The following is a 10,290-nucleotide window of genomic DNA, read 5'->3' as shown; positions in this document are numbered from 1 at the left end:
ATTGTTTTGTTTCATTATATTTCATAAGTTCATTAGACTTTCTTAACTCTTTTTCATTCTTTTTTTTCCTCCTATGATTGGATAACAAGTGTTTTATAGCTCATTGATTCTTTCACGTAGACAAGTCTGTGTTGCTCCCTATTGAATTTTTCAGTTCTAGGTACTTTTCAGCTCTTAGAATTTCTGTTTAGGTTTTTATGGTTTCTATTTCTTTGTGTTTTTTAAAATATTTTATTTATTTTTGAGAGAGAGAGAGAGACAGCATGAGCAGGGGAGGATCAGAGAGAGAGGGAGGCACAGAATCTGAAACAGGCTCCAGGCTCTGAGCTGTCAGCACAGAGCCCGATGCGGGGCTCAAACCCATAAACCGCTAGATCATGACCTGAGCCAAAGTCGGACGCTCAACTGACTGAGCCACCCAGGCGCCCCACTATTTCTTTGTTTAACTACTCTTTCTTTAATGCATGTTTTTCTATTCCATTTAGTTGTCTTTGTGTTCTTACTAAACTTCTTTCAGAGGATTATTCTGAATTCTGTATGTAAAAGTTCATAAATCTCCATTTCTTTAGTTTCCATTATTGAAGCTTTATTAGTTTCCTTTGGTGGAAGCCTTTTTAGTTTCCTTTTGGTGATTTTAGTTTCCTTTATTAGTTTCCTTTTGGTGATTTTTTTAAATGATCGTTGGCTTCTTACATTTGTATCTCACATTTGAATAACCAGTTTCCCCTTTCAGACTTCACAGTTATCCTTTGCCAGAGATAGTTCAGCAGTTTAGCATAGCTTGGATTTCTGAACATGCCTGCTGGGAATATCTTTGGGCAGGTGGGCTTCTCTCAGGGTTTATTTTGGGGTGAGGCTACTGCCTGAGCTCTGAGGTAAGGGGAAATGACACTTGCTGGGAAGAGTTGGAGAGGACCACTGAGTTGCTTCCCTAAAGGTTTAGGATTGTCTTTGCTGTTGCCTTGATTTTCTGATTGGGCTTACTCAACAGTCAGGATTAGCAGGTAGGGCTATGAAAGAGCTTCCCTGCCTTGGTGGGGCAGCAGGGCAGGCCCCAGAACCTGTATGGATCATTAGTTGCATACCTAAATCAGGCCAGACCATCACTGAATCCTATGGTCAGATGGAGCTACTGGCGTTGCTCTAAAGAGAAAGCCATGGACTGTGTTCTCTACTGAATTTTCACTGTAAGCAGTACTATTGGATGAGCATGCAGCTTCCCGTGTGCTCTGTTTAGGTTTTTTGGTCAGCCAAGCTGAAGATTATATTCAGTATGAGCAGGGCTACTCATTAGTTCCTGCCCAGGATTAATGAGAAAACTGGTACAAGGACAGAAAGGCTCTTTATTTATGCCTCTGACTTAAGCTTGACCCACTCAAGCTCCCTGGCTCAGCACTGTGGCATCACTGGCTTTGCTCTGCAGACTATCAGCTCTACCTGCTGTCCTCTCTGCTCAACATTGTGGAACTACACAGTTTCAGGTAATCTGGCCAGGCTTTCTTATCAGGAGGGACAAGAATTAGCTGAATTAACTCTCCTGCATGAGTAAGGGTGGGAAACCAACTCTAAACCTGCAAAAAATCTTTTTTCATGGTCTTGATTCAAACTGACCTGCTCCCCAAGTTCCCTGGCTAAATGTTGCCACTGGCTTCACTCTGCAGCAATTAGCTCTGCCTGCCATACTCTCTGTTCAAGTGTTACTAAGAATACAGTTTTTAGGTGTTTTGGACAGGTTTTCTGCTCGGTCAAGTCATTCTAAATTAGTTTCCTTGCTTGGTGGAATGGGAGGGCCAGCTCCGAGAAGCCTCCTAGGTGTTTCCAGGCAAGCTTTCTGGACAGGAGGGGGCAAGAAGCAAATTCAGCAGTAGGGGATTCCAGACAGGTAATAGGGGAGAGACTATAAATTTGCTCTCCTGCCTGAGTGTAATGGGAGAATCACTCTAAGCCTGGAAAAGCTCTTTTTTTTTTTTTTTTTTTTTTTGGTGGTCCTGACTCAAGCTGACCCACTCCCTAAGTTCCCTTTCCAAATAGTGGCACTGACATTACTCTACAGATCCTCAGCCCTGCTTGCCATACTTTCTCCAGTGTTGCCGAACTATCCAGCTCTTTAGGTGTTTTGGACAGCCTTAATGGTCAAGTGAGGCTGGGAGCTATACTCAGCAATGGGTCAGGCTATGATTCAGGTCCCTTTCCTGGACAGGGACAGGCTAGGTTCCAGAGACAGAATCTTTTCATTTGAGGACCTGAATCAGGCATACCTACACCCCCACTGAGTTTCCTGGTCAGACTGCACCACCATTTTTGCTCTGTAGATGAGCAGTGATGCTGGTTGTTGGGATTACTACTCTGGCATTGCATGTAGAACTTGGTCAGTCAAGATCTGAATGTGGGTGGCTGCAAGCTCCATGTCCTTTTTCCATCACAATAAGATTATCAGTGGTCAAGCCCTACACACTCTGTATGGGGCACGGCTGAAGCAGGGACTCCTAGAAGAAACCCTCAATGCTGTAGAGGTTGGATGTCCACCAGGGACTGTCTTTCTCTTTGTAGAAACTATAAGTTCAGGGGGACCTCTCAGTGTGGCGCTACATCAAAGTGATTACCACAGTTGTCTTGGTTATCATCTCTTAGCATACAAAGTTACAACAGTAATATTGTCTGTATTCCTGTATTGCTTTTCCAGAGTGTCATTTATTTTTTTTTATTTACTTTTTTAATATTTTTTAATTTATTTCTAGGAGAGAGAGAGAGACAGCGTGAGCAGGGGAGGGTCAGAGAGAGGGAGACACAGACTCTGAAACAGGCTCCAGGCTCTGAGCTGGCAGTCAGCACAGAGCCCGACGCGGGGCTTGAACCCACGAACCGCGAGATCATGACCTAAGCGAAAGTCGGACGCTTAACCGACTAAGCCACCCAGGCGCCCCATGACTTATTTATTTTAAAATGGAAGACTGTATGTCTTAAACTCCTTCACCTACTTTGCCCATCTCCCTACACCCTCAGTTTTGGCAACCACAAGTTTGTTCTTTCAGTTGAGTCTTCTGGGTTTTTTGTTGTTGTTATTGCTCATTTGACTTGTTTTTTAAATTCTGCATAAAAAGGAAATTCTATGATATTTATCTTACTATGTCTAACCTATTTATTGTTTAATAATAACCTTCCTTGTAGAATCATATATATTGTTGCAAATGTCAAAATTTCATTGTTTTTTAGAGCTGAGTAATATTTCATTGTACATTTATACTACAACTTCATTTTTTATTCAAGTGTAATTAACATACTTATATTACTTTCAGTGTACAGTATAACTCAACAATACTATACATTACACAGTGTTCAACACAATAAGTATATTCTTAATCCCCTTCACCTATTTCACCCATCTCCCCCCACCTCCTCTCTGGTAAATACCAGTTTTCAATATTTAAGAATCTGGTTTTTTTTCTATCTCATTTTTTGTTCGTTTGTTGTGATTCTTAAATTCCACATATAAATGAAATCTTTAGGAAGTTGTATTTCTCTTCTGACTTATTGCACCCTCTAGATCCATCCATGTTGTTGCAAATGGCAAGGTTTCATTCTTTTTTGTGACTGAATGGCATTCCAGTGTGTGCGTGTGTGTGTGTGTGTGTGTGTGTGTATGCACGTGCATGTGCACACAACTTCTCTATCCATTCATCTACCAATGGACACTTGGGTTGCTTTCATATCTTAGCTATTGTAAATAATATTGCAATAATTATAGGGATACATATATCTTTTCAAATTAGTGTTCTCATTTTCTTTAGATAAATAGTAGAAATATTGGACTATACGGTAATTTTATTCTTAAAATTTTCAAGGAAGCTCCATACAATTTTATACAGTGGCTGCACTAGTTTGTATTCCCACCAACAGTGCACAGTATTCTTTTTCTTCATATTCTCACCAACACGTGTTATTTCTTGCACTTTTGATTTTAGTCATCTGACAGGTGTGAGGTGATATCTCATTGTGGTTTTGATTTTGCTATCTGTATGTACTGTTCAGAAAAATGTCTGTTCAGGTCCTTTGCCCATTTTTAATCAGATTCTGGTTTTGGTGTTCAGTTGTAGAAGATCTTTACATATTTTGGGTACTAACCCTTTATTAGATATATCACTTACAAATATCTTCTCCAATTCATTAGGTTGTCTTTTTTGTTTTGTTGATGGTTTTTTCACTGTGCAAAAGCTTTTTATTTTGATGTAGCCCAATAGTTTAATTTTGCCTTTGTTTCCCGTCCCTGAGGAGACATATCTAGAAACATGTTGCCAAGGCTGTCAAAGAGATTACTGCCTATGTTTTCTTCCAGAAGTTTTATGTTTTCAGGTCTCACATTTAGGTCTTTAATGAATTTTGAGTTTATTTCTGTGTATGGTGTGAGAAAATGGTCCAGTTTAATTCTTTTGCATGTAGCTGTCCAATTTTCCCAGCACCATTTATTGAAGACACTATATGAAGTCTTTATCATATGCCCTTGTCTCCTGTGTTGTAGATTAGTTGACCATATAACGGTAGATTTATTTTTAAACTCTCTACTCTGTTCTTTTCATCTGTATCTATTTTTGTACCAGTACTCTACCGTTTTGATTACTACAAATTTGTAGTATATCTTGAAATCTCAAGTTGTGATACCTCCATGTTTTCTTTTTCAAGGTTGCTTTGGCCATCCAGGTCTTTTGGGGTTGGATACAAATTATAGAATTGTTTGTTCTATTTTTGTGAAGAATGCTGTTGCTATTTTGTTAGGTAGTGCATTAACTCTATAGATTGCTTTGGGTAGTATGCACATTTTAACAATATTTGTTCTTACAGTCTATGAGCATGAATATCTTTCTATTTGTGTCATCTTTAATTTATTTCATCAATTTTTTTAGTTATTGGAGCATGTGTCTTTCACTGACTTGGGTGAAAGTATTTATTTCCTAAGTTTTTACTTGATTTTCATACAATTTTAAATGGAATTGCTTTCTTAATTTCCCTTTCTGCTAGTTTATTATTAATTATATATAAATATAATTATGATATAAATATAATTAATTATAGAAATTAAACAGATTTCTGTACATCAGTTTTGTAGCCTACAACTTCACTGAATTCACTGATCAGCTCTAGCAGTTTTTTGGTGGAAGTCTTTCTTGTTTTCTATATACAGAATCATGTCATCGAAAAATAGTGAAAGTTCTATTTCTTCCCTACCAATTCAGATGTCTTTTATTTTTGTTGTTGTTGTCTTATTGCTGTGAGTAGAACCCTCAATACTATGTTGAATAAAAGAGGTGAGAGTGAACATCCTTATCTTGTTCTTGTTCTTAAAGGTCTCAGTTTTTCACCACTGAGTATGTTAGTTGTGGGTTTTTCATATATAACCTTTATTATGTTGAAGTATATTCCCTCTAAACATACTCTGTTGAGAATGGATACTGTACTTTGTCAAATGCTTTTTCTGCTTCTTTTGAGATAATTATATAGTCTTTACTCTCTCTTCTTAATGTGATGTATTATATTGATTGATTTTTGAATATTGAACCACACTTGTCTCCTTGGATTAAATCCCTCTTGATGGTGGTGATTAATTTTTTGAATGTATTTTTGGATTTGGTTTGCTAATATTTTGCTGAAGATTTTTGCATCTATATTTTTCAAAGATTTTGGCCTGTATTTCTCTCTCTCTCTTGCTCTCTCGCTCACTCACTCTCTCTCTTTTTGTGGTGTCTATCTGGTTTTGGTATCAGGATAATGCTTGAATTGTGAAATGAATTTGAATGAATTCTTTCCTCTCCTGTGTTTTGGAATAGTTTGAGTAGGTATTAGCTCTGTAAATGTTTGGTAGAATTCAAATGTGGAAGCCATCTGGTCCTGGGCTTTTGTTTTTTAGGAGCTTTTGATCACTGATTCAGTTTCAGTGCTAGTAGTCAGCCTGTTCAAATCTTCTAATGCTTCCAGATTCAGTTTGGGGAGGTTGTATGTTTCTAGAAATGTATGCATTTCCTCTAGATGACCCAATTTTTTGGCATATAATTTTTCATAATATTCTCATAATTCTTTGTATTTCTGTGGCAAAATGTAATTTCTCCTCTTTTATTTCTTATTTATTTCCCTCTCACCTTCCACTCCTTTTGATGAGTCTGACTGAGTTTTATCCATTTTGTCGATCTTTTCAAAAACTAGCTCCTGGTTTCATTGATCTGTTTTACACGTTTTTAGTCTATTTATTTCTTCTCTAACCTTTAATTTCTTTCCTTTTTACTAGCTTTATTTGTTTTGCTTTTTCTAGTTCTTGGTGTGTAAAGTTAGGATGTTTTATTAGATGTTTTTCTTTTGTTAATAAATGAGTTGTGCTATAAATTTCCCTCTCAGAACTGCTTTTGCAGCATCCCTTCAGTTTTGGCATATTATGTTTCCATTTTCCTCTGTGTGTGTGTGTGTGTGTGTGTGTGTGCATGCGTGTGTGTATGCACGCATGTGTGCGTGCATGTGCATGTGTGTGCATATTTGCCTTCTACATTTGTGGCCCATTGCTTGTTTGGGACTGTGTTAATCTCCATATATTTGTAGCTTTCCAGCTTTTCTCTTGCTGTTGATTTCTAGTTTCATTCCACTGTAGGTGGAAAAGATATTTGTTATGATTTCATTCTCCTTAAATTTATTGAGACTTGTTTATATCCTATTACATGATCAATTATGGGGAATGTTTTGGGTACACCTGAGAAGTATTCACTTGCATTGAATACCTTTTTCCATCCCTTTATTTTCAGCCTGTGTTTAAAGTTGTAGTGAATCTCTTGTAGTCAGCATATATTTGGATCTTCTCTTCTGTCCAGCCTTTCTGTGCCTTTTGATTGGTGAATTCAATCGATCTACATTTAGAGTTCTGTGTAAGAGCCTCTAATGCTATCTTATTAAGTGTACTGATGTTTTCTATTACCACTGTTTCTTCTTTCCTCTCTTTTTGCCTACCTTTGTAACCTGGTGATTATCCATGGTGGTACCCTCTGTTTTCCTTCATTTTTTCCGAAGATAATATTGGCATATACATTATGTAAGTTTAAGGTATACAACCTGCTATTTTGATAAATTTATATATTCAAATATGATTATTACAGTAGCATCAGCTAACTCCTTTACCATGTCATATAATTATTGCTTCTTCTTTGGTGTTGATTACAATTAAAATCTAGTTTCTTAGCAAGTTAAAGTTAATAATTCAAGGGGCATCTGGGTGGCACAGTCAGTTAAGCCTCCGACTCTTGATCTGGGCTTAGTTATGATCTGATAGTTTGTGAGTTCAAGCTCTGTGTTGAACTCTGCACTGACAACACAGAACCTGCTTAGGACTCTGTCTCTCCCTCTTTCTGCCCATCCCCCACTCATACACGCACTCTCTCTCAAAATAAATAAATTTTTAAAAAATAAAATAAGAAGTTGATAATTCAGTATTATTGTCTATAATCACCATACTCTGCATTAAATCTCCAGAATTTATTTATCTAAGAGTTGAATGTTCATACCCCAAGTCAACATCTCCACAATTCTTCCACCACCTAACCCCTAGTAAGCACCATTCTCTTCTCTATTTTTACACATTTAGATATTTAGACCCTGCACATAAGTGATACCATATGGTATTTATTTTTCTCTGACCTACCTTAGCATAATGCCATCGCGGTCTATCCCTGTTGTGATATATGGCAGGTTTTCCTTCCTTCTCCTGGTTGACGTGTGTGTGTGTGTGTGTGTGTGTGTGTGTGTGTGTGTGTGTGTTTTATCCATTATCCATTGACAGACATTTGGGTTTTTTCCATATCTTGGCTATTATTCATAAATAATGTTGCAATAAACAGGATTGTGCCAATATTTCTAGAGATATTTCATTTTATACTAAGGAGTGGGATGACCGGATCATGTGGTAGTTCAATTTTTATTTTTTGAGGAACCAACACACTGTTTCCATAATGGCTGTACCAATCTACATCTCTACCAACAGTGACTTCCCTTTCTCCTTGGCAACATTTGTTTTCTGTTGTTTGTTTGTTTGTTTGATAAAAACCCTTTTCACAGGTATAAGTCAATATCTCATTGTGGTCTTGATTTGCATTTCCCTGATAATTAGTAATGTTGACCATTCTTCAATGTACCTGTTGGCCATTTGAAGTCTTACTTAGAAAACTGTTATTCAGGTCCTCTGTCCATTTTTCTATCAGATATTTTTTTTTTGGTATTGACTTGTATGGGCTCTTTATATATTTTGAATATTAGTCCTGTACTCAATATGAGACTTGTAAATAATTTCTCTCATTCTGTAGGTTGCCTTTTCAACCTAATGATTTATTTTTTGTTTCCCTTGCTATGCAGAAGCTCTTTAGCTTAATGTAATCCCACTTATTCATTTACTTTTTATTTCCTGTTCTTTGGAAGACTTATCCAAAAAGCCATCACCTACACCAATGTCAAGAATCTTTTTCCATATGTTTTCTTCTAGGAGTTTTATGGCTTCAAGTCTTCCATCTAAGTCTTTGACCCAATTTGACTTAATTTTGTGAGTGATATAAGATAGAAGCATAGTTTTATTATTTTTCATGTGACTGTCTTCTCTTCCCAACACGGTATATTGAAAATAATCTTTTTCTCATTGTGTGTCCTTGGAAAAATTGTCATATTAAATGTTTATTTTGAGAGAGAGAGAAGGAGAGAGAGAGAGAAAGAGAGAGAGAGAGAGAGAGAAGTGCTTTGAATCTGTAATTGCTGTGAGTAGTATGGACATATTCATGTTGTTAATTTTCCAATCCAAAAATATGGGATATCTTTCCATTTCCTTGTGTCTTCAATCTCTGTCAACAATTTCTTGTAGTTTTCAGTGTAAAGGTTTTTCATCACACTGGTTAAATTTATTGCTAAGTATTTTACTGTTTTCAATACTACCCTAAACAAGATTGCTTACTAACTTATTTATTTAAATTTCAGGTTAATTAACACAGTGTAATATTGGTTTCAGGACTAGAACCCAGAGATTCATCACTTAGATGTAAAACCCAGGGCTCATCACAAGTGCCCTCCCTAATGCTCATTACCAATTTAGCCTATCCTCCTACCCTCCAGCAACCCTCAGTTTATTCTTTATACTAAAGAGTCTCTTATGGTTTACCTCCCTCTGTTTTTTTGTCTTATTTTTCCTTCCCTTCCCCTATGTTCATGTGTTGTGTTTCTTACGTTCCACATATGAATGAAATCATACGAAATTTGTTCCTGACTGACTTATTTCACTTACATCCTAATTCCATCCACATTGTTGGAAATGGTTAGATTTCATTCTTTTTGCTCATCGAGTAATATTCCATTGTATATAAATACAACATCTTCTTTATTCATCAGTCAATGGACATTTGGGCTCTTTACATAATTTGGCTATAGTTGATAGCACTGCCGTAAACATTGGGGTGCATGTGCCCCTTCAAATCAGCATTTTTGTATCCTTTGGGTAAATACCTAGTAGTGCAATTGCTGGGTCATACGATAATTCTATTTTTAAATATTTTTTATGTTGATTTATTTTTGAGAGAGAGACAAAATAGGAGTGGGGGAGAAGCAGAGAGAAGGAAACACAGAATCTGAAGCAGGCTCCAGGCTCCGAGCTGTTAGCACAGAACCTGACGCAGGCCTCAAACTCATAAACCACATGATCATGACCTGATACAAAGTTGGACGGTTAAGTGAGCCGCCCAAGTGCTCTGGATAATTATATTTTTAATTTTCTCAGGAAACTCCACACTGTTTTTCAGAGTGGCTGCACCAGTTTGCATTCCCACCAACAGGGCTAAAGGGTTCCCCTTTCTCTACATGCTCACCAACATCTGTTGTTTCCTGAGTTGTTAATTTTAGATAACTAATTCAGTTTCTTTACTAGTTATGAGCCTCTTCAGATTTTCTGTTTTTTTTTTTTTCCTTTTTGAGTTTTGGTGGTATATAAGTTTTCCATTTCTTCTAGAATGCCCCGTTTGTGGCATATAATTTTTCATAGTTTCTCTTATAACTATTTATATTTCTGTGGCATTGATTGTGATCCCTCCTCTTTCATTCGTGATATTATCTATTTGGGTTCTCACTCTTTTCCTTTTGAGAAAGCTGGCTAGGAATTTCTCAAATTTGTTTACTCTTTCAAAAAAACACAGCTTTTAAGATGCACATCTTTTAAAGCAGCACTTTCAGCCAAATTATGGAAAGAGTCCAAATGTCCATCAACTGATGAATGGATAAAGATGTGGGATACAT

The sequence above is a fragment of the Hyaena hyaena genome, unplaced genomic scaffold (assembly GCF_003009895.1).
Source record: "Hyaena hyaena isolate Hyena2069 unplaced genomic scaffold, ASM300989v1 scaffold_125, whole genome shotgun sequence".
In the NCBI taxonomy this organism is placed as follows: Eukaryota; Metazoa; Chordata; class Mammalia; order Carnivora; family Hyaenidae; genus Hyaena; species Hyaena hyaena.
This window is presented reverse-complemented; position numbering follows the sequence as displayed.